This window comes from Mastigoproctus giganteus, chromosome 9 (genome assembly GCF_048544385.1).
Source record: "Mastigoproctus giganteus isolate SK-2022 chromosome 9, ASM4854438v1, whole genome shotgun sequence".
Taxonomy (NCBI): Eukaryota; Metazoa; Arthropoda; class Arachnida; order Uropygi; family Thelyphonidae; genus Mastigoproctus; species Mastigoproctus giganteus.
Window position 1 is genome coordinate 177,720,968 of NC_143583.1, and position 26,445 is coordinate 177,747,412.

The window sequence follows — 26,445 nt, forward strand, 5'->3', positions numbered from 1 at the left end:
GACTTTTTTTTTTCTCCATTAACGAGAGATTTTCTAGATGACTTTAGAGATCTTTGATTAAATCCGGCCGAGTGAAACTCTTTTCCGAATCGACATATCTTGAAAAAAATCGCTTCTAGATTTAATTATAAATTTATAATCGCATGCTGAAGTCGTTACCCTATCTTCATCTGTTTCGCTCTGCCTAGCAGATAATTATTTTTCTCGTTTTAATGACAAAAGTTAAAAATTCTACTTCACCTGGAAATACATCGTTATTTCACCCCAACAAGCAGTCTGCTGTTTAACGTCCCCCCAATACTGGAAGTAGCTAATTAATTCTAAAGTGTCCTTTCGAAGAAAGAAGAAATAAATAGTGACTTAGAAATGTAATATCTGTTGGACAGATGAGAGAAAATCTAGTTTTATAACTATAATTACTGTGGCGTTATGAAACATTAAAAGGGATTAAAAATATTTATAATTCATTTTGATCACGCAAACAGTTGCCAGAGAAGAAACTCGTAGAAATATGTTTTGTTTTTAAGGATAATCTGCATTACTGCGTTATAAATTTGTTAAAGTTTACTGCTGGAAATCTTAAAATGCATAAGTTGGATTGGCTGTTGCAAAGTTTATTCGTTCCATCTTATTTGTTTTGGAATTTTCGCCAAGAGAAAAAATATGGTTGACAGGTTTGAACCTGTCAACCATTTTTTCTTCATCTTGTGGAAAAAACCCATAAAAATTATCCCAAGTTCGAATCCCATTCATGATTAAGAGATTCAACCTCACGCCTGTTCCACTAGGTGTCGGAGGACGGTGATTATAAGCACTGTACTGGCCATCAGGGATTTGAATACAGTAAAAAGAGTTTTCAGCCACTGTTGCACTCTATATTGATAACCAAAGGCACCTGAAAAATGTAACACAATATATACATCACCAAAACGTGTTTAAATGATCAGGAGTTTTTTTTTCTCCATATTTGAAAGACTTGTAATTAATTTATTGTATGGTTTTCTTTAGCGTTTCTTTAAATTTATTGTTGACGTTGATACGCTATTCAGTCAACGATACCATCTGCAAAATCCAAAATGCGATCCATCCCTTCGCGCACTTCAAGATGAACTTTGACTGCCAACCACCTGAAACTTCTAAATAAGGCAAAACTTGTACACTCATTCCAAATAAGCGTGTTGATGGTGATATGTTATGCGTTCTTCCATCCTCGGGGAATTTATTATGTATTTATGAAAAAAACTTTGGGAATGAACTCATACTGTCCCTAACATTTAGATTTTAATTTTGTTTTTGCATAGAGCTTTTGAAACTTCTGCTACTTTAAGATGACTTTTTAATGTTCTCTGTTTCTGTAATTACAGTATTTCCCTAGTGTTTGCTGCCTATCTATAGTTCTACTGTTTTCGAGTCTTCTTTTAATTCCTCTCTCTCTCTCCATTCTTCCGTTTTAATTATTTTGTTCGTTTTACAGTTTTCTCTAGTAGTTTTCCTTGGGTTATACTCCATTAGGCACTTTCTATTACCGCTTGCGATTCATTTAAAAGATGGAAGAGCTGTCACCGGATAGCTATTTGCAGGTTGTACTTAACTCGAGGATTGCTGCATACAGTCCTTTGAGAATTCAACTTGTAAATGAAGATCTCTGGTCCAAAATAGTTTCAATTGTTCTTTCTGGTAGACGGGATATGGCCCCGTGGTGATGTACGAGATCATTAAGGAGTAAAACTGAATCTTCAGGGTTTATAACTAGTCGTTTATCCCTTCGTGAAGCATACTATTCTGTTCATGTGCGAAGAACCAAATGTTCTTTCCGCCTCTATTTCCAGGAAAAAATCCATTTCGAACACCAGCAATTTTGCTTTTATGTTACTATTAAATCCAGATTGCCTTTTATTTCTTTAAACTTCGAACTTCTCAGGTATTTCGTAATGCTGAACTTCGGTCGTCTTCATTAAATTAAAAACATTTATTAACCCTGATTATGGCAAATATACACGTATATAAACAGTATATTTTTATTAATAAAAATATATATAAAACGTATTTAAAACGCAAGTATATGCACACACACATATACAACTATAAATCATCATCATCAAACAAATATTGATTTATAATTGGAGTATACAGTCATTGTAATATTATACAATTATCAAACATCGAGAAATATCTTCTCGTTTCACGAGTGATGCAAGAATCATAAATTTTCTGCCTAAGCAAGAACATAGGAAGTAAAGCGGTACAGACATCACTTCTTACATTTTCTTGTTATTTTGATTGTTATATGCCGCAACTGTCTTCCCAGTGAAGATACGAGTCCAGTGGTTCCAGTGTTAACGTCGTCCATCGCCAAATATGCTGACTTTGCCTCCCGCTTGACGTAGAAAATGTCTCCAACTTTCACTCCCGCTGGCTACTAGAAATATAAAGTGAAAATACTCCCCTGGGAGGCTATAAGAATCATGTGAGGACCGTAAACAGCTCTCGGTGTAGCCCATCAGTACTCGCTGTGTGTAGACAAGGCGGTGGAGCAGGGGATATTTTTAAAATATCACTCGCCGAGAAAAACGATTCCTCTATACTGGCTCTGTTTGCCAGTAGAGAACATCGGGAAATGTTCTGCCTAAGATCTCTGCTTTCTCACTCCTATTTTATAATTTTGAGAGAAATCCAGCCGTCAGCTCATCGCATCCACTGTCCCAAACTCTAGCCACAATCTAGTCGATTCCTCACTCCCACCCTACTCCTCCTGGGGCAGCATTACAGTCCATCTTCCACTTCGTGTTCTGCTACTATCTAAAATTCCCAAACGCGATAAACTTCTCTGTCTCTCCACCAAGTATCGACCCAATCTAGTAACAGACATATCAAAAATTGAAAATTCCGTAGGAAACCAAGAAATCAAAGTACCACTTGTGTAAAATATGTCCTTCTGAGAACGCGCTTGGTTGGCCTGTAGCTTAAAAACTCTGCTCACGCCACTCATCTCTTCCCACAAGTTCACCACTCTCCAAGTTCAAACAAATTCCACAGAAGACATCGGAACTGTATTGATGATCATACACTACTTCATCACTCCAGCCACAGCGACTAATTGTAGACAAAAAAAAGGTGGAATTGAAGAATGATGATCGCAGCAACTCGAAAGATGTGAGAACTAATATAGAAGCAAACAAAAGAGCCTCATGTACTTGATTTTAGATAGAATGCAGAGGAATGACGAATACATTGCTCTTGTGGGTAGCTGGATTGGTAGGATCGTCGTCCTCCTTACACCAAGTAGCGAAGACCTGAGTTCTTATCTCGCCGATGATTTTTAGTCGGCCTCAGGCGAGGGTAGCATGGTTTTTTCTCCTGCAAACGTGGGATATTTTCGTCTAGCAAATAGAAAATTGACCACAGAATACACGCAACTTTACAGACAATATACTGTATAAGGCGCAATATGGCCTTAGTCGCTGATGTGCTTAAAAATAAACCCTACAGCAGACTACATTCACTTCTTTGTTCAAAGAGTTCTGTGAAGGCAACCCCTTCATTCAGCGTCTCGTATCTCCTTCCCAGCCAGCAATCTATGTATTTTCTGATTCATTTGACCGACCTCATACACCCTGACAGCAAAACGCACGCTGTCCCAGTCAGGATTGCAACGATCCTCTCACGGTACATAGTCAAGCAGCTTTAAGTATATCCACTCTCTCTGTCCTCTGCATGTACTGACTCAAAAATATTTTTAAAAAATATAGGAAGCACAAGAAACTGCTGAGCTGAGCAAATGCTACTGCCCCACAGATCAGACGTTATTTGTATCATAGAAGCAGAATCACACCAAAATAAATATACCAGCTTTGACAGCAAACTACAGGTTGCATTTACTACATTAGAAGATCGCAGAGGGAAATGGCGTTAAAATATTATCTGCCAATGGCAGTGTCCATTTTAAATGCATCGAACCACACAAATGCCTTGGAGGCAATAAGGCTAACAGTGTGTTTTGTGTATTTCGGCAATGAAAAAGCAGACCTAATTACTATTGTACCGAGCCACTCTTAACGACAAATTTCAGCCTTAATGCTTTTGAATCTGAATCATCTATAATGCCCATTTATATCTCCAGGCAGCTTTCGGCAGTATGGATTTACCCAGTGTAATCCACCTGTGCGAAAATTAGCTCCTCATTAAGGAAAACTTTTATTTTCTCACTGATCCTAAAAGTTGTATAAAAGATAACGTCACCCGATAAGATCGTAGGAGTAACCAGCAGGTAAGCCGACTCCGAATCAACAAGATGGATAATGGAATAGCAATCTTAACTAAAGTCTTTCAAAAACAGACTACGCCACTTGATTAATTTGCCCACTTCGGGACAACGATTAGCAATCCCACGAATCGACGAAATCATTCTTTTATCGAAAGTTCTGCCCTCTCATATCCAACGAACATCGTGTGGTAGTCTGAACACTGCCACACACCGACCAGGGCAGGATTTACGACATCAAATTTCAGTTTGACTCCAACATACCTTCCTCCCACTAAAAATATAGTTTCCAACAGTATACTCAGAATTCTATATTCGAAATGGCGAACTCTGTAGCCCCCCTCCCTAAATTTAAGTGCCTGTTAGCTGGAGAACGCTGTATACTCCAGTGAGTCGCTTTCAAGCACCACAACCCAAATTTGCGTCCGAGGAAGTGACAACAACTTGAAAAAAACATCGGTGATATCTTTTAACAAGACAATCCTCCACGTCACAGACCGCAACGGTGACGGATTTGTTCAAGGATCATTCAGTTCAGTTTTCCCTCTTCCCATGGCTACTAATCTCCTACGATATCGGCACGACTCAACATGTTTGTGACATGGGAGAATGAGCCATTCAGCGCCTGGATCCAGTATCATCAAATTGGAATTTGTACGTTGTAAAGTGGTCGGCATGGATTGTCAAACTAGTGAACACATGTTGCTGGTTTTAATACGATTCAAACGAGCAACATGCGTATAAGCGAGCTCGTAGGGTAGTCCATTTGTCGACTGCCTGAGTGGAACTTTATTTGAAATTCCGTTTAGCCATTTCTTTATTAACTGTTGGTTTTCATTCACACACCTACTGTTAATTAAATTATTCATGAATCCACGATAGCAGACCCAGGTTTCCATCGGTGACTAATTCCTAAAGCACTCGAAGCAACTAAGAGTGAAATGCCATTAAACATCGCATCCGCTTTACGACCTTTACCGAGCTTAAAATCACAGCATTCCTGTCTGTTTGTGTTGAATATCAAGCTGGAGTCAACTAGTAATTATTCTATCATCTAAGGGATATTTACTGTTCACTTTAAAAGGATGTGCCTACTCGAAATATATCGTTTACCTAAAGTCAATGATTGCGTTTCGTATCCTCAGCCATTGGATTTAACTGTAAGTCGTTTTAATTGCGTACTAAGTAAAGCCATATAGTAATGAGACTAATATTATAGTAATTCTACCTTTATTGGCAAACATCAACAAACATTATCTCCTTAACGGTCCGTTGAGAAGATAATACCATCCAAAGAGAAGATAATACCAAAAAAATAATACCATCCTTGGGAAAAAAATCTGCAATTCTCCCTTTGAAATATTCTTTTTAACGTAACGAGTGTGACAAAATATTTTTCTTTCCTTTCATTGAAAAACTCAATGAAAAGAAAGAGAAATGGAAGACCTGAACATGGTGGACACTAGGATTATCAAGCTGAATGATCTCCTTTCCACCAAAAACTGTAGTACAGGAAGAATGTCAAGAATTGCACATTGTTACAATGAATAATCTCTTCAGTTGCCCAAATATCTCATACTTCGACCAGGATCTCTTCATAATTCTCAAATTAATTAAATTATATTAAATTGATTAAAAAATAAGCAAAATTATCTGCCTGATTTGGATTACGATTGATATCAAGGAAAATAAATATGTTTCTACTTTTAACATGTGTATGCTTGTTTGACTTCTGGGATTTGCGTTTTATTCCCATTGAATGTCCCGGTCCTTTTTTCTTCTGGAGCATACCAATACACTCTTGTTCCATCATCAGATATAACTTAATTTTTCTCAAACGATCAACTTTGCCAGACACCTTGCTCACATTCAAATGCTCCATCAAAATGAGGCTGACTGTTTCCACAGCTAAGTTTAACTCTGCAGCAAATAAGTTTAAAGTTAATTGTCTGTCCTAATGAACCAAACGGATCACTGCTTTTCATTAACTCTGTAAATTGCTGAAAATTCACTTCAAGCTTTCCTTTTGCGGTAGCGCAGTAGCTTCGAATTTTATTCTTTCATATTGTATTAAAAATACCAGAGTTCCATTTAGTCCACAATTAGTCAATATTTTTTTAACTCCAGGAAATTCGAGTTTTTCATCCAGCGACCTTAAAAAAAATACATGGAATTTACAAATATGACATACTAACCCCTCATGGTTACAGATGTCTTGGCGGTTTTTATAAATCAACACAGCTCAATCTCTTGTGTCATCACTGGCATCTACCTTTCCATCCTTAAATCCCTTGAACCAGCGAAAAACTCTTGCTAAAGACTTTGATCCTAAAACTTGCTTAAAAATCTAAACTAGTTTGCTTGAAAATTTTCAAAACTTGACATTAATTCTCTATTTAAAAAAATCCCTAATTTTAAAAGGGGCACCACTATTCACTCTAATATCTAATGGTGGTAGGAGCCAATACAATTCTTGAATGAATACTGGAGATACAGCATTAAAGTTGTCAGAAAATCTAATAGAAATCACTTCATTCTCTACAACTGCTGTTTAGTCTTTACCTTTATTCTTGTAGGTTATAGAAGACGAATCTTTTAAAATTCAAAGACGATCTTGAAATGTGGAAATGTCTCCTAAAATAATATTATTGATGGAAAGTATTGTTTCTGTAATAATTGATGGCAATGGATCCAGTTACAAGCAGCTGTTGGTGGAGGAGTTTAGCCTTCTGCCAATACCGACTGGTGTTACAGGCTCGCTCTACTAACCTACACATATCTTAAAGTTCACCCTCCTCTCCCGGTTTCACTCGTTCTTCAAAGCAGCAGCACTGTTTCCGGGATCCAGACACTACAGCATTTTAAACTGTGTTGTATCTTAGATTGGATATCGTGTACATCTATTTTACGACCCATAACAAAGAGAGCCGTGTGCACGCCTTCCCCTTAAATTGGTTTTCCAAGCTTCCTCCTTTTTATTTCTTTCTTGGATGGGTTGTTCAAAATCTATAATGTTGCGAGAGAAAATGGATGATATTTTAAAGGCGACTGTTGTAAAGATGGTGAACATGGTGAGATTAAAATGGGTGTTGTAGTCTGCAGATAAAGGAAGCGTTCGTCCATTGTGACAGCGTACCAGCTAAGTTCAAATTGGACAGAATTTCTTAAAACAAGTTGTCTTAGATTTAATAGAGAAACAAATCTTTATTTACAGCTACGTCTGTAAGAAAACTGAACAAATGCAGACAATTTTTATTGCGAAAATAAACTTTCAGTGGTTGAAGATCTTGGGACTCTAACAGAATGAATTTTAATTTATAAGCTTTTATTTGTAGACACAGTACGGATATGTCAAATTATTCAAGAACAGGGAAATCCATTTTGTCTCTAAGAGATTCAATGGTTTTTTGATTTTAATATTTGTTTAAAAACCTAATAAATGAATGTTTCGGTGGTGGTGTTAATATAAGTAGAGTTAAAGTTACAAACCCTTCAGTCGTCATTTGACCAGACCAATTTGTATGGTGTGTAGAAGTACTGTTTAACAAATCCATGTCACCTTAAATACATTATCCACTGGAGCCGATTTTTATTCAAACACACCTATAATATTTTCTAATCGGTGTTTTTGTTAATGAAGGGAAGTGACCCTGAGGGAAACTCTTTTACCTCTCCCCAACACAGAACGATTCCACATCAAAAGGGTGGATAAGCCAGCAAGATAATCCTGCTTTAAAGTGTAGTTTAGGATATGGGATTTTTAATTGGATATTTAGTGTGCTCGCTCTATTCCAGCAAATTCATTTATCTACTTTAGAATGATCGTTTGAGATAACAAGTGGATGATTCACTAGCGATGAATTTCATATTGCCCAATCAAGCTCTAAAAAAACAATTGCAAACAAGTGGTAAAACTCATCCATCATTAGGAATTTTCATTTTCGCCATGGAGGCCTTCGTCATCTTTTTAAGTGAAGGATTTCAGATAATGCCGTACTGTAGATGAGTTGTTGACCTTTATGTAGATTTCTTAGAATAAGGATATGTTCTTCTAAAGATGCATTAGCTCGAGTATTATTATTAACATAACATCATTTTGTTTCCACATCAGTGTGCACCCTTGCAACAGCGTGATTCTTCTAGGACGGTTACATTATGAATTTTCAAGGTGATTACATTGGTTGAATTTACAAGAAAGAGAAACACATTGTATTTACAAATAAGCTAATATAGACACTGAAGTTTCAGACCTGCGAAAGTGGTACAGTCCATAGTTCAAGTTTACATGCTTCCTTCAGGGTTTTACCAGTTTCTGCAAAAGGATTTCATTTAGTGCGACCTGTGGCATACCAGGACTACATTCGGTTGACGTATTATCATCAGAAAATAAGTACAAGTTGAACATAAAATAACTTATTTTGTAGGTTAATATCAGTTAATGATCACTCAACAGTCCCAAAAGTGCAAATCAAGTTAAGCCAATGATTAACATATTAGTATCATGTTAATCATTGGCTTCATTATTTCCTCCATTTAATTACTAAAAGGATTAGAAATTGAAGAAACTTTTACCATTCATTAATCTAGGCCGCTGTAGCCAAGTGGTCAGGCGCGATGGTGCCTAAGTACACGTTCCCTGAGTGACTGGAGTTCTACCAACTGTGTACCACCCCACACCGGGTGGAAAAGACCTAGAGTTCGAGTGCCGTCGATGATATGAGGAATTTTTACGGGCCTTTTTCACAACGTGACTGAGTTAGTCGGTCTGAGGGGAGGGTAGCATGGTTTCTTCTCCGGGAACCTGGAATTTTTTCCAGAAAACAGAAAGTCGACCACAGAACACATGCATTTTAAAGATAGTATAGACGAAGCAATATGGTCTTAGTCGCTGATGGTCCTAAAACCCTACCAGCTTTGAGCGCTGTGCATTTATTTGCATAATACTTATACTGGTACTAACAGAACTTCCCATAAATGTCTTCTATACTTCCCGAATAACTAGGACTACGGCGGCTTCTTACTAAGTCTTGAATTAATGAATTATTCATTTGCTGTTCTAACTTTAATTCCATAGCTCTTACGTTCTCAGGACAGCTAATATCTCTAATTGAATGGTGAATGTCTCATCTTCTCCTTTTACATTAACACAGCACTTCCTGATCTTTATTTGGACACCCCGCAAATACATGTCCACTCTCTGCACAATGTCCAGAGGATGGGCAGTTAAGAGAGCAATACTTTGTTGTATGCCCATAACCAAGACATAAGAAACATTTTGACACAATTCTGAACGACCGGTATTCATGCGAATTAAATGACAAATATATTCTTTCTAATGTAACTATATATTTATATATCTTAGAAGAAAAGCTAATCAACCAATGGCCTTAGTTGTATTTCTTGACCTAGTCGTAAATGTAAAAAGTTGTTCCTCTTTTAACTTCCTCAAATGTTAACCCCAACTGCAGAAGATTTTTTCAATAAAGATCTTCAACAATCTCTTCCTGGTTTAAACAATTCCTAGAAATATCATAAATTATAGTTGCAGGGTTATTTTCCTTAGGACTCCCCTCGTAGTTATTCCCACAAGTCATCTGATTAGATATTTATTAAATGTGACTTTGAAGCGTCTCAAGTAAGATACCCTTATTCTAACCATTCCGAATGACTTCGATCGTCTTAAATTTAGTTTTTAAAGTATTTGTCGCTACATTTTTAATTTCCAAGCTGGTTTTAAAGTCACTGTTATCTGAAACTCTAAGTATCATTTCATTCTTTTCTGTTGTAGATAACCTACCTGTCTCTGAGGTTCTCTAACAATATCAACATATGAACGCCTGGGCGCTTTATCAACCAACTGTTCACTGTCCCGGCCAACTTCAAATTTCATCAGCTTTACGAAAATAAATATTCATCTGCTTATCAACCTCTTCCTTTTTCATAGGTAATGTTGAAAAAGTATGTATCACTGTTCCAATAAATGAGTCCTCAATAATTTCATTATGAATTAATCCTTGCCCATTATCAGTTACCTGATCACTTATCATATAATACTTGCGTCAGCGTACTTCCTTACTGTATCATTGATTGATGACTATACCCACTGGAATATACAAATTCATCTAATTCCCTTAACCTACCCTGCGGTATCTTGGGCAGTAATAGAGGAAAACTGCCTCCCCCCTCAGATCCTGCTGAACATTTGCTAACTTTAGGATTCCTACTAACGAACACAACGCGATGGAGCGCCACTGATCTTGTGCCACCACACAACTCATAAATGGCAAATAGCCTTACAAGAAAAATGACAAAGTTGCAGACAGCAGCTTTCTAGGACTCGACTGCAGAATACTACGGCCACCCCTTGTGGGAGAGCCTCAACTTCAAGTGACAACAAATACGGACTTGACAGACTTTATATCAACTACTGATCAAGGCTATTAACAACTTACCACTGGACTCACCAGGATTTGAAGAATCCCAGACAATCATATGATTTCCAACGGTCCAATACCATAGTATCGGACTGTTGGAAGTCATATGATTATCTGGGAGACGAAAGGTTTAAACATCTCTCTCTCTCTCTGTAAACCACTCAATTCATTTCGGCGACCCGGAAACAGGGGCAAACACTAACACAATCGAAGGAACATGGAGTGCCATTAAACGGCAACTGTCATTAAGCAAAGTTAATGATCAGTTCGACTCCTACCTCGGAGAGTATATGTGGCGAAAGAAACATTCCGGCAGCGATCTTACCCTGGATTTTTCGAAAGCTGTGAGTGTGTCTATAAACCTGAAACAAAGGTTGAACGAGGACACCCGACTGATGAGGTGTGTTTTTCTTTGTCTTAGTTAAGAATCACAACAATAACCAGATTAGTAATTTGTAGTATCAACGCTAACTGAATTATTTTATTCAATATCAATTCAAACAAAATTAATTCCAAGAAATAATAATCTCAGTATTATAAACCTTTTAGTTTAATCCCAAAGTTCAGGAAATGTACCCTAGACAATCTTATCACCATAAATCGGTATATTAATATTTCAATCCCCCCCCCCAAGCCGCTATTATGACCGCCATAAATAGAGTATTTTAAATCATCCCTCTATTGATAAATGATATAAATATCTACCTTACAAAATACCTGACAACTCCAGAAATCATCCTAGAAGACTGTAGGTCACATAAATCACTAAATATCCCCTTCTAAAATCAAATTTCCAAGAGAACACTACACTGTCAGCCATCTTGAATCTCTCGGTGGAGGGAGAGGAAGAGAGCTACGCCAGCTTTTTGTGAAACGTCACAGTTATACGTTAAATTAAGAGAACCATATCACAACAAGATGTATCGCCATCTCATTTCTGTTGAACTGTAATAATTAGTCCGTTCTCAAGAATACATTCGACTCCATGGACCTTCTTGAAAGGGACTGTTTGCAAAACTCAGTATTCGAATTTATCAGAATTTAAACATGCAGTTCGAAGGGTGGATTTCCATATTGATACTGAGCAATTTAATGAAGGCGAGTAATAATTGTTAGTGAAGGGGAGGCCGCGATGAACACTTGGAAATGAGACTACCAGTACATTTCTCCAAACGGCGTTTGTAGAATTTCTTTCACGTAATAAATGCATATAAATAAATTATATTTATTGCTGCTAAGTACAATACAAGTACTAGGAACCATAATACTCATCACGGGGACATGGCCAGGAGTTTTAGATTAAGGCAGAAAATGATACGTAAATGAAAAAGTTACATAAGAAATTCTAAGTTACACAAAAATTAAAGGTGCATAAAAAAGAAGACGTAAGAAATAGCAAAATATAAAGAGAAAAAATATGAACATCGTAGCACAAAACATTAACAATTAAAAACAATGGCAGGGAAGATAAATCGAACCATGGATTTTGATCAAACAAATAACAGATGAGAATAATTGTTGTTGCCGTTTAAAAACACAGCATGGTACGCATTGGAGAGGTGGATGGCTGATGTCGACGTTTGGTAATCTGACACAGTTTAAGCCACAAGATCGGGAAGGAGTTATTCCTGGATCTGTCCAGGCACTCCGAAGACAGAGCAGTGCCTTCTCTGTCTTCGGAGTGCCTGGATAGGTAGGAAACGATTACAAAGTTTCAGAGGATTATTTGATTATTCGTTGTATTTGAGGATTAGTGTGGGGTCTGACCTCAAGGACGGCAGAGAGTTGTGCCACTGACAGAAATCCCAATTGTTCGGGGCATTTATCACTCCTGTGAACATTTTTACCGTAGTCATTAAACGCTTGATGTCAATTAACCTCGGGAGCCTGGGTACATTTAGCTGCTCATTCATGTTACAAACTTATGGTTGGATTACTGTCGATTGCTGTTTTAGTTAATAAATCATTATTGCAGATTTAGAAGAGTTATAGTTTAATTCAATAATCTGCAAGTAAGTTAAGGGTGGTCAAGTTCTCTGTAACTGAAGTATCGATTGCCATTGTCAAGTTCTCTGTAATTGAAGTAGCGATTGCTGACATCGGGATCAAGGTAAGTGACTTTATATCATCGTCAAGGGAACACATAAGAACAATAAAAATGGCTGAGAATAGGAAACCAGAAAGGACTCCACCTTATGAGATTCCTGCAATGATCTTCCGGGTAAAGTAGGACTTCTTTATTGTGAGGTGAACACTTCTGTTCCTAAATAAAGTGGTAAAGAAAGTTAATAGATCCCTATTTATCCTTAAGGAGGATTGCAGAAGACTGAGAAGGGCTGTGATGTCTAGGCTGTCGAAGGCAACTTTACTATTGGCGTACACATAGTGGCATAGTGTTTTGTGAAAGGCGCCACCTGTGGTTTCCCACATCTGCACCATGGTACTTTGTGAAGAAGTACAGAATCTCTGTAAAAGCCAGAAAAAGTGTAATGTCTGGTTTCTGTCAGAGTAGTGTTATGTTTTGTTGTTGTGTCTCTGGCTGCTTGGCCGCAGAGCCCCTAGTGGGACCCCACGTTGCCCGCCACCACCACTGGGAGGTAAGCCAGGCTGCCCATTATACTCTGGCTGGCCTTTGCCATGGTTGCCTAAGCTTCCTTACAAAGGTCAAGTGAAAAAATAATAATAATAAATAAAATAAAATAAATAAAAAAATAAATAAATTAATTAATTAATTAAAAAAATATATTAAAAAAAAGTGGGGGGGGAGAAAAACAGAGCAGGAGTACGAGTTAGAAGGAACAGAAAGAGGGAAAGGAGGACGGACTGAAGTTAAGGAGCAGTCCGCTCTTTGTGAGGTGAAAATAGGGGTCTGGGAGTGGGAGTTAAAGTAGCAGGGGACAGGTGCCCCTGCATGATCACCAGAGGCCAATGGACTCTGTATCCCGCACTCAGAAGTTCTCCAGAGTGCCACCAATCCCGCACCAGAACGGTGCCGGCTGATCCTACCCTATAAGGGGTTTGCAGCAGTATCCCGCACTCGATGAGTGCCAGCAGTCCCGCACCAGAATGGTACCAGCAGTGTTCCTACCCATAAAGGATTAGCAAGTTGTCAAGGCAGTGTCCTCTAGCGGAGAAGGAGCTAACCCACGCCAGTCTGATTCAAGCCTTGGGCAGCATGATCCAATGTTGTTTTCATTTCAGCAATCTTGGCTAGCCTCAGTGCGAAGATTTGCTGCGCATACACAGTTAGTGCCCTGTATGTGTTTTCATCGAGCAGCAGCGAGGACTCTTGGTTACGTGGATTCCTTTGAATTGCGGTAGCAAACTTGATTCTACTGTTGTCATAGGCAGGGCACTCATACATGAGATGCCCCCAGGACTCTTCTTCTCCGCAATGGCACCGCGGGTCTCTTTCAATCCCCATAGCTGTGAGTTTCTGACGGAAGGGGCCGTGTCCAGTGATAATAAACGTCATGTGCAGACCAGGTGAGAACCAGGGAGGGGGCTCTGGGTGAGTATGGTTTATAGTTGGGAGGAATCGCCTCGTGATGTCTCCTTTCTGCGTGGTTTCCCAGCTCTGTTGCCATATCGCTTGTAGGTGTTGGGTGATTCTCCTCTTCTCTATCTTGGGGTCATTTGCAAGATCCAGCTGGAGATTTACTATTTTAGCTGGTGTTCCTTTCCTAAGGTGGTAATACACAATAGCTAATTCGGATTTAGTTTCGAAGACCTGAAGGTTGTTGTTGTATGTTTTACGGCGCAACGGCAGCTAAAGGCCATTATGCGCCAAACAATGGTAGGAGGTAACAGGCGACGAAGACCTGAAGGATGGATGCCTGTGTCGCCATGAGGTTTTTTATGGTTGATATATTTGTGACTGCGAAGTGGAACTGCTTTTGTTCTTTGATATCAGCTGTTGGCTTAATGCTGGAATGGGTACCTTTTCTAGGAGTTTGAGGAGGGTGGAAGAAATTGTGATTGGCCTGAAATCTTTTGGGCTTGTTGGCACTTGAATTTTAGGCAGTGGGATCACAGAGTATTCATACCATTGGGCAGGTAATACTCGTGTGGAAAGGAATGAGTTGTATATTGAGAGCAATGCATCCAGAATGTAGGGGTTAAGGCATTTAATGATGAAATGAGGGATCTTATCTCGACCTGCCGTACTAGGTGGACGCAGGGAGTTTATAGCTTTTATGATATGCTATCTGGTGATTGAAATGATGGAGAGGTCATCAGTAGGAGCAAACTCAGTAGTAGCGAATGGGCCTGGTGTTATAATTATACGTATCTATATTTTTCTCTCAGCAAACTCAGTGTTGGAGAGGTAGTTCTGCAGAAGTGCAATGTGGTCCATCCAGTTATCCGGATCAAGATTTGAATTAATGACGCTATATTTTAATTCGTTATAGGAGGTTAAATTTTATACTGTACTCACCTTGTACGAATATTAATATAGCACAGTTAGTATAATCACCATCCTCCCTACACCAGGTGGAAAAAGACCCGAGTTCGAGTCCCATCAGTGACGCTAGGAATTTTTATTTTCATAACGTGGCTGAGTTAGTCGGTCTCAGCCGAGGGTAGCATGGTGTTTTCTCCCGAAAACTCGAGTTTTTATCCAGCAAACAAAAAATCGACCTCAGAACGCACGCAGACAGTACATTCGGATCAATTTGGCCTTAGTCGCTGATGCTCTTAAAAACCTATAATTACAAGACACACTTCTGTTACCATAAGTTACATTATTTCTCTGCTGATATTCAACCCGATGCCTGAATACAGACATCAGGATGAGATATCAGTCTAATTCTAACCCTTAACCCGGAGTACTCGTCATAAAATTGCCATCGAAAACTAGTGTCTTTGGGAATTAAAATTTTCGCTTTCATTTTCCACCTCTTTCATCAATTTGTTCATGCTATCAGCAAATGCCACCGATAGTAACGATATTTCTATATCAACGTACTTTTCATTTAATTTCTAAATGCATAATTTGTTTAGGGCAATAGCCTCAGGTTACGAAGAAGTTAGGTCTGTGCTATAGCATCATATTTATACGTAGCCAACTACTAAGTAGTTACAAAATTGCCATCACAAAATAAGTTTCTCTAAATGCTTTAAACTTTCAGAATGCAGACCTAGACTGAACGGTGGTTATTCCAGTGATTCCTGTCCAAATTCGCCAATTGTGATTAATGAATACGGGCTTTATATCATCAAGAAACCTAAGATTCCTATCCTCGGGTTTCTAGTAGGGAGGAGATTAAATTATGGTTTAATCTAAGCTAAAAAGCAGTAGGAATAATTTAGCTATAAAAATACCTTTGAAGTTACGAAAATGTATGAACCTGTGATGCAGAGGAGCAGCAGGAGCACTTTTGAAATAAATGCCTACTGTATGTCTTGGCTCACTTTAATCTGAGCCAAGATATATAGTAGGAAAGGCCCTTGTTTTCATAGCAACAAATATGACACCTCATACGATGCGTCACTTGAAATGACACAAATAAAATTATTTCTGCTCTAAAACTGCTGCTACATTTCCAATATCCTTCTACATTCTTCTCACAGGATGATTATTTACAACGTTATAACAGAAACACAAAGTGGAAAACAGGAAAATAATGCATAACCAACATTTATCGACTGCTAAATTTCAGTCTATTTTTATTGAAGTTATAAATAAGTGGCCCTTATATACATCTGAATTACGTGAATAAAATAAGAACAGTGAGATATTTCCACCATAAAAGTTTTTCATCCGGTGACAGAAACATTCGGAGTACATCGACGAATCTGAGACGCTGGGATTGAAATCGCTTTCGCTCCACATAAATCACGAAATGCGTTCGACATACCAAAGTTGTGTAAATATATTATCAAGAAGTTAATTGAAATTTTTAAAAGATTTCTTCCATCCGCTCGCTGCTCCCATATATCTCATGTCCACAGCAAGATTACTTTAACGACACCACTAACACCGATCTGTACATTTTGCTTCCTCTTTGACTATTGCCTATCCAACGTGTTTCTCTTGAGCAGTGGCTTCTTTAATGAGCACTAGATGACGACAAATGTCGGGTCACTTCCTTTTTCAAGAGATGCTGTAGGTCTTTATGGAAACCCACGGTAAAGACCCCTGCAGGTGGCAATTTCTGAGAAGTAAAATTAAAGGAAGATTATATTTAAAGTAGAAATGAACAGCAAATAGAAGAATAAGTTAAATTAAAAATTGATCGTTAACAGTTCTACAATAGATTATATTTATAATAGAAACAGGTCCTCATTTAATAAATATTGCAATATTTCTAACGCTGAATCAGCAAGACATATGGTCCAGTCAGACCTTAAGGTTTTCGTATTATTCATACATTTTGATAAAGAAAATCACTTCCTTATTATGGAATTCATTTTAGCCAATAAAATTACCTCACAGATGATAAGATTGAAACTTACCATCTGTGAGGTAAGAGAGAGATCATCAAATATATTGTAGTATCCAACATATCGCCGATATATTGGAATAACAAACATATTCCAAATTCGTTGGAATACGTTGGATAACTGAATGGTCTACTTTTCAATAAGTATTAAACCTTGTCTTTGTTGGAACTTTTCAATGGGTTCAAAAAATAGTGGAAACACCACCGTTATTAACACCACGTATTTGATTCATTTTCTGCCTACACCAAAGCTCTCAACAATTGTAAAGTAGTTATTAATCAGTCCAAACTAGAGTTTGAACAGGCTAAGAGTAAAAAACTTGCTTCTTGCCCTAATTGTAGCCTAGCACTCTGGTCTCTTGCAAAAGCTATTGGCCGCAACTTTTGCCCATCTCTGCTCCCACCTCTGTCAAAACCAGATGGTTGCTGAGACCTGCATAAGGTCTCAGCAATACAGACTACCCTCCCAGAGTGAACTTCTGCCAGTGGATGCAACAACAGTGTCCTGAACCCCCAATTTTTAAACAATATTTTGTTCACTGACGAAGCTGGATTTACTCGTGATGGTATTTTTAATTTTCATAACTGTTAATTTTCAGTTAACTGTCACAGTTAACTGAAAATTAACTGTGACAGTTAATTTTCATAACCGTCGCAATTCACGAGTCACGACATCAGCAGCGTTTCTTGTTGAATGTATGGGCAGGACTACTAGGAGACCCTCTAATTGGACCACACTTTCTGCCAAATAGGAGAGCTGTACCTTCACAGTTCCTGCAGAATGTTCTTACAGACTTCCTTGATGATGATAATGTTCCACTTCAGCAACGCCAGAACATGTGGTTTATGCATGATGGTGCATCGGCAAATTTTTCTCGAGTTGTGACTCGGCTGAAGTGGAACATTATCATCATCAAGGAGATCTGGAAGAACATTCTGCAGGAACTGAAGGTACAGCTCTCTTGTTTGCCTGTTTCGCAGAAAGTGAACAAAAAGTTTGTTTAAAAATTGGAGGTTCAGGACACATTGCTGTTGCATCCACTGGCAGAAGTTAACTCTGGGAGGGTAGTCTGTATTGCTGAGACCTTGTACACGCTGGGGTACAGTAATTGGCGATTAAAATTTTCCACGCACTGCTATGACTCAGTACACGCTGTTGCAGAGCAACCCTCCTTGTCGAAATTCGTGGATTTTGTTCTATTCTTTCTAACATGTCAATATGAACGTCCACATGTCCAATGTATTCTTTCTAACAGTCTGCGCGGGTAGTATAGTGGTATCGTCACCGTCCTCCCCACACCGGGTGGAAAAGGCCCGGGTTCGAATCCCGTAGATGACGCGAGGAACTTTAATGGGCTTTTTTCACTCCGTGGCTGAGTTAGTCGGTCTCAGGCGTAGATAGTAAAGTTTTTCTCCCCAGAAACTGGGGTTTTTTTCCTGCAGCAAAACAGTAAAATCGACCATAGAACACAAGCAATTCGACCATAGAACACACTCAATTTTACAGACAAAAATACGGGTTAGTGTATTCAATCCTAAAATAATGATAAAATTTCTAACACCCTTTCCTCAACATCAGATGTTATGTTTCTGGGCCTACCTGCTCACACTCCGTGTGCGAAGCGCCCATGTTCTCTAAGGCGTTGATGTACCCTGATGAATATGCGCCTGTTGGGCTGCCTCGGCGCGGAAATGCTTCTTGGTACAAACGTGCAGCTTGAGAAACTACCTGTCCATTTTGAAGTTCAGTACAGCTACCATAAACCACCTAATGAAGAAAATACCATTGACCTATGATGAGATCTAAGTGCTCCCATTAAAACTGAGAAGACAAGATTAAGGCAACTTTTTGTTGGAATGTGGCAGCAGGAGTGGTCTTCATCTGATATTGGTGCCGTCACAACGGACTTTCCTTGTAGCAAGGGAAATTAAAAAGGAGGAGTTAAGTGGTGGTTTTCGCCGGGATTATATGGTATGTTTATATTAACTGGATATGGAAGTATAAATACTAAACTTCACAAACTGGGACTTTCACCAACAACATCTTGTTTGTGTGTGGCCAGGAAGAAACTGTTAATCATATTCTTCATCAATTTCATTATTATAACGATTTTCGACGTGACCTGCTTAGTGTAGTTCCTAACTTAGACTCCAGCAACAATAAAATTCTGGTTGAATCTCAGACAGCTTTTAATGCTTTAACTGTGTTTGCTTCTCGTGCATTTAAAAGAAGAAAAAATTAGGTCCTAGTTTTGCTGTTCCTGTGATTTCTTGGATTCTTTATTGGATTAGGAAAGAAATATCTCTCATCTTTGATTGGATTCTATATTTGCAACTGATTAGTATCATTAAGTGCTACACTTTCCTGGATTTTATAATAGACTTGTTCTTGACGTGGAACTGTTTTCAGCACAATAGGTATTTACTGTATAAGGAATTTTGCTCTACTCATCAAGATACTATTTGGCCTTTAGCGTTTTTGGAATTAATATTTCTTTGTGAGTGAATATCACTGATATTTCATATTCGAGACATTTCCTAGTAACTCTGTTATTGGATGATTATCTTAGACTTTTTGGGCTCTCTTAGAGCTCGTATTTAGGCAAGAACTTTTTTAAAACATCATAATTTAGAACCGTGCCTAATGTGATCTCATCTAGGATTTGGACATGTATATTACTTTTGCGTTAACCCTGAAACCTTTTATTTAATGGGCCAGGTTATGGCATTACCCTGGCATTACATTGGACGTATTTGTACATAGTGTATATTCTGCTGTGTTCCTGAAGAGGATATTGTACATATTGCACATAGTGTCTTTCTGTGGAGCTTTTCAGAATTCGTGGAATTTGCTTTCACTGTGTTTTTTGTTAGAAGATCAATTATTTCTTCAACAACTGAAGAATTTCTGCCTACAAGGGATTAGGCAAACTGTAAATTAAGAAGTTTTGCTGATCCTAGTTCTTAGGATGGGATTTTCCATGGGATAGGTTCCCATGGTTAGAGAACTTAGTTCACTTCTCCACTTCTTCCTACTTTATTCTTGCTTTACTTCTTCTCACTTCTAATTGTTGGAGAGTCCCTCTGTTGATTCTCCTCAATTCTATCCATTTACCTCCCCAGATCCCAAACTTCTCCCTCTGTATTCCTCTTTTTCCACTTCATTCTCTTTTTCGGGCACTTTCAGTTGTTATGCCCTGGGCTTGCCCAGCAGGAGATAGTTGATCCTGGCAGCCTCCACGTGGCGGAGATGGGGGGTAGGACGTAGTGACCAGGTGTTACTGCTTCTCACCTACTAAGAGCCAGGCACCAGCCGAAAACACAACAACAGAACACATCATAACGCTTACACGCCCATACGCTTTGGCATACACTTCAACACAAGAAGTACAATAGCGGCTTATGGGGGGAACCCTGGGGTCCGCCACAACAACACATGAATATCCCTGTACTTTTCACCTTTAAATTATTGACCATAAATTTTGAAACACCCTGTATATATAGGTCCTGTCACTGAAAGTTCAGGCAATTGGATAGGAGGACCTGCCAGAGAATAATGGGCAGCCTGGCTTACCTCCTAGCGGTGTGTACGGGCAACGTGGGGTACCATTAGGGGTCCTGCGGCCAAAAGCCAGACTGTAACAACAGAACCCAACATAATACTTCTTACATACTTTGTACAATACTTTTGTCTGGCGTTTACAGAGTATGTATACTTCACAAGAGTACTTATGGCGTAGTTGTGGGGAACCATCCGTGGCGCTCCCTCTCCAAACACTACGATACCATTTAGTCTAGTTTCAAAACACCTAGTTCTGTGTAATGATACAACAAACACGATACTGCCGAGAAGTTCGATTTTGATCCGTCTGTGTAAATCTGACAAATGTTTCTATTTTCAAAGATATGCAGTGCTTATGGAACTTAAAGATTGAGGATATTTTGTTTTCATATTACGAGGGTATAGATACGCAATAGCAAGGCTGACAGCCAAGTAAGCCCTGAGTTTATTTTTTTGAGTATAAATATGACAGAAATTTATTTTCCAATCTCGAACAAGGTATCTTGAGACATAAATCATATTGGTCTGCAATCGCAGTGAACCACCCATCGTGTTTCATGGATGATGGACCAATTTAAGTCTGATACTCGGCTACATATTTTCGCTGCATACATGCAGAGTAGATAATCTCGTCAGAGACGCATCGAAGGCTCAGATGCATCCTCGTACAAGTTTTAAATAGGAGGCGTTCTAAAGGCGCCTGGAACTATGCGAAGAGCACTGTGGTGAACAATATCTAGAGGTCGTAACTAGCTGAAGCATATACAGGAGATCCATAATCCCACGAGATAGAATCAGAGTTTTATATAACTGTAGCAATGAAAAAATACCGGCTTCACATCTCATTGCCTGTACCATATGCAAGATGTTAAGTTTTGATAAGCACTTGATTCGATGCTTGTTTTCTTTTTTGTATTCATGAAATTGATGGAGGAAAATTATTTAAATATAAAACTGGTTCCGGATGAAAAGCATGAAGTTTACAGAAGTAGATAACTATTGATTTTTACTCAGCTATCCTCTATCCATAATTCCTTGTCCACGTTTCTATTTTACTTAAAATGGGAATGAACACGACTGGAGTTGCAGCTCTCAATCGTATCCATACTTTGTGATTGATATGCGATGGGGAGGTTATCTGCATACATATAAAATTTCCAGTGAAGGCGGTATAACCTTTGTGATATTATTCACTCTCAGGGGAAATAGGGTGCACTTAGTACTGGGCCTTCCGGGAACTACTTCCTCTTGTGCATGTGCTATAGATAGCGAGTCTTTATATCGCGCTTGAAAAGTTCCGAGAGAATTGAAGGTGTCCTGTATAGTAGTTCAAATAAATCTCGCAGAATTCTGAAACTCCATGTTAACGCAATATGTCATATACCACACACAACACTTTTCTGTCATTTACAGTGGTACAGCGTACATATGGTGCAGATGTGGGAAACCTCAGGTGACGCCTGACCCTAACACTATGCACTCCATGTTCTATCGAATATTTTCTCAATACATAGATTAACCATCACCATAAAAATTTTAAAAAGATAATAATTAAATCATAAAAATTTATAATAAACGAGTTCATATATTTGTTTGAACTTTGACATATAAGTCAAGGGTTAATCTACAGTATTTTTCCTAAATGCAGTTTGTGAGGTGATAAAACATTCGCTTTTTAAAGCAACTATGTCAGTCTCATAAATAACCATTCGTTTAATGGTTTATCTAAAGAGATGGTTAATGAAATGGGACGTAGTTACAAGAAAGATTTTTTTTTCCAATTTTGGAATTCAGGTACAATTTCGTGCCATCATTTAGATGGACATAAATTATTCAGAAAATTCTCGATTATACCAGTAGGATATCCAGACAGTCGTAGTTCAGTTGTTCTATCATGACATAATATACACCATCCGATCCTGTAGCTCTCTTAGTACATTTGCAAAGGTCGTAATTAATTCTTCTTTATAAATGGTAAATTATACAAGTGAGATACAGTAGATGAGAAGTTCAACTTGTTTCGTTCAGCTTCAATCTTTGAAAATCTGTATTATAGCATGTAACCGATGGTATAATTGTAAAAGAATCGACCAAGATTTCTGTTGAGGAGGCTAGAGATCGTATACTAGTTGCTATTCAATACCGGAATTGGTTTCTGCACTAAATCAGGACTCGAGATCATAGTGAGGGTAGACGCGACCCAAGAATATTTCTTTGCCTTTCTCCGAATCAACTTGCTTCAACCTTAGCTTTTATATACGCAATCCTTTTAGTTGTGGTTAGATATTTTAGGAATTCATTTAATTCCTTTCTGCCTTATCTTACTTATTTGAGGAATTGTAGCTTTTGAGGTCACATTACCTCTACTGTCCATGTGAATTAATCCCCATAAATGATTAGGCATTCATATCTCATACAAAACAGTAGGGAGGTTGGAACTGTATATAGCAAGATTGTCTTCCTATCCGAAGGAGGGGAACATTTGGGGGAGGGACAGTGATGCGATCGCGATATAAATTCCAATTGGTTGATCTCAATGCTACTGGTTGTTTGTAATTATGCTTGCTTTGCTAGCCTTGTTCACCCACAACTTCTCCTTTAGCAACTGTACTCCAAATTCTTTCTTTATGGAATAATGTATAAGTTTGAAAATTTGGTGAGAGCTGGATGAGTTTCTTGAATACATATGCTGACTGCATATACTGCTGAATATTATCTTTTGTTTCATCTGAATTTCCTCTGCATAACGCCTTGCATTATTTTATAGCTTAATCTGTTTGTTCTGACTTCTCTTTTGAGTAAGAATTTTTGTATTGATCACGTTTTGATCTTTCTTTCTTTGGGCAAATGGGCCGAAGTATGTTCATATCTTCTTCGGGACGAAGTTCTAGTATATTCTCGTCTTGAATATCAGCACCACTTATATTCATTTCATCTATGTTCGTGTTTTTCGCTTATATTGAGCCGTACATGGTATCTTCTTTGGGTTTTTTTTTTTTAAGAAAATCGATTAAGACTGCTATATCGTACGCACAGAATTTTTGCTCTCTCTCTCTCTCTCTCTCTCTCGTAATGCTGTTTTTGTCGATAAGATCACTGCGCTCTAGTCTACAGTTTGATTTGGAGGTATAGCTGAGAATTACAATGGCTACAGCATAGAAAAGCGAAGGCATGCAGTAAAAGTAGTAGTTGCATGCATCTGTATTTTATCGTATCCGAGTAGGGACCCTATTTGCTGTCTCGTTGTATTTTTGGATGAGGAGGAGAGAGAAGCTGAGGTATAGTTTCCTTGGTCGTGTTCTTTCGATCCATAGCAAGCAGATGGTGTCTCCCCGACGTGCCTTAAAGCGTCCATATTGCTGACAATTATGACTGATATGGCTGAAGTTTTCAATTTCAATGCCCTTCTTTTACTGACTTTTACATTTAATACCGATGTGAGCATTAAATGTAAATTATTTTAATGTGTATCACTTGTTGATCTTCCAGCTCCCATAACAGTTCTTTCGAGATGGACAACAGATCCCGTTCTGTAATAACATCCTTTGGCGTGTTCAGGGTAATCTCAACTGGTAATCCTGCAAAGGCTTTTGTTTTAACAGTTCCTCTGATTGATGAGGCTTTGATGTGTCTAATAAAAGATTGCCTGATTTAACTGTTTGATCATTTGCGGCGAGGCAACCGTGACTTCTATGGTATTCTAGACTAAGAAGGGCAATAATTTTCCAAGAAGCTGAATCGTTCATGAAATACATCACCAAACATGAAGGTATAACAGGCTGAGTGCAGCTAATTTTTATTCTTTTTAGCTTGAAATATAATAGAATGTGAGTCATCTAAAGTTGTACTGGAGTCAACATGCTCCATTTAGCTCCGAGTGATGTCTTTTCACTTAAGCCCCAATACGGGAAGGAAGGAGTTGGACCACCAAGTGATAAAGAGAGTAAAATAGTAGAAACAAAAAGCAAGAAGGGCAGTTCGGTTCTTTTCCTACAGCGAAGAATAAAAATAATTTTTACACTCCTCATTATCTTTCTACAAGTTTATTGTTCATTTTTAAAAATTCATTCTTTTCAGCTCTTCGCTTTGTAATCACCATAGAGGGGTCTAAGCAGAACTTTTCTTTTGTGGGAGGGAACATGAAAGTATAAGAGATATTTTTTTCAAACTTTCGATGGAGTTTTTGGTCCTGATGTCCCATCTGTGTACATCTGTGTTCTAATAAGGAAAAACCGAAAATTTTCAATGCGAAAAGTGTCACTTTGATTTAACACTGAAAAAAAAAAAAAAATCAGTGTATTCTCACGCGCCTACTGACAACAAAATGGGGTGATAGAAACACGTAAAGATTAATCTTAAATATAGAACATGCTTACCAGTAAACTCAGCTGCCTCTAAATCTCACCGCAAGTCTGGTTCAAGTTGCTGGAATAAAACAAAATATTAGTTAATCAACAGAAATGTGACTTCTTTTCGTTGACTTACAAATTGCTTGCGAATCTTTTACTAAGATTCATAAGCAATCCTATATTTCACATAACGTTTTATATTTAAATTTTGACAACGTATAAATGCATACGTTGATTTTTAAAACACAGTATACATTTCTTTCTTTGTTCATCTTGAAACCATCTGTAGGGTGCGTGTTAAATCTTGGTAGGAAAATCAAAGCTGATAAATAGACTTCGTTTCGTTGTGAAAAATTCAGGGCACCTTTGGTGGAACTTACTAATTAAAAATAGAACTAACTGACGGGTAAATTTAAAAACAAACACAAATGTTGATGATAAATGGAACAGGCAAAAACCAAATGATAGTTCATCGGTCTGGTGGAGTCTTGAGAAGAACTTTGAATTACACTTGTAGAAAGGAGAGCCTTCTTCGATATAGTTTAATCGTTTCTATAGAAAACAAATGGGTTGAAGATCGCAGTTATCTTTGTAGTTGTTACCCTGGAGGAAATTTCGTAGGAACTGGATTTAACTTTTATTGATCATTGTAGTGTTAGTCGCCCAGCAAGGTAGGGATTTTGAAACAAGGATTGATGAAGCTGTTAAACTGCACCATTAAGGTAGGATAAGAACTTTATTACTCAACTTGTCTTCCTGTTGTTGGCGTGAAAAGATTCTCGAAACAATTTGAACTGTGTGGAAAAATTTCGTTCGTTATTTATTTCACTTTAGAAGTCACACGATGCGTTTGAATTGGGAAAGAAAGAATGAAATAACAGAGTTGTTGTCAACGCACCAAATTTCCTCTAAACACGATTCTTGATAATTAAATGACAGTTAATTTGTATTCATTTCCTTGGAAAGAAATTAAGATCGCAAAATATGCAGTCAGATGACAATCTGTTTGTGTAGGCTTTCTATTGAAACTGATTTCCAATAATTGTACCTGTTCTTAAACAGCACAAATATCAGAGACATGTGTTGATTGATATTTGCTGAGTCAACACTCGGCAAATTAGCTGCATCTGTTTGCCATCCTTGAATCTAAATAGACGCGTGTACGTGCAAGTTATTCTCCCACTTGTCGATAAATTTAATTGAAATATCAAAAAACAATTTAACTGCAGTACTTTGAAATTAAAAACCAATTCGTATGTTCCCTCTTTTTCACGCATTTCATTTTGTTAGTTAAGCGAGGAGGCTTCCATAAACATCCTCGCCGATGTAATCGCACTCATCTGGTCTTATATTTTGTCCGTGTTGTTAATACCCCACGGAATACCTTGGTGTT

At 38.1% G+C, this 26,445-nt stretch overlaps 1 long non-coding RNA gene across 1 annotated transcript; it reads right to left on the minus strand.

Annotated features, from left to right (window-relative positions):
- Positions 1–16,348: 16,348 nt before the first annotated feature.
- On the minus strand, positions 16,349–25,145 carry LOC150080905 (uncharacterized). The gene is made up of 2 exons (XR_016547440.1): positions 25,080–25,145; positions 16,349–16,853 (listed from the first exon to the last, which is right to left on the minus strand). It is a non-coding gene; the product is annotated as an uncharacterized LOC150080905 (long non-coding RNA).
- Between the last annotated feature and the right edge of the window lie 1,300 nt (positions 25,146–26,445).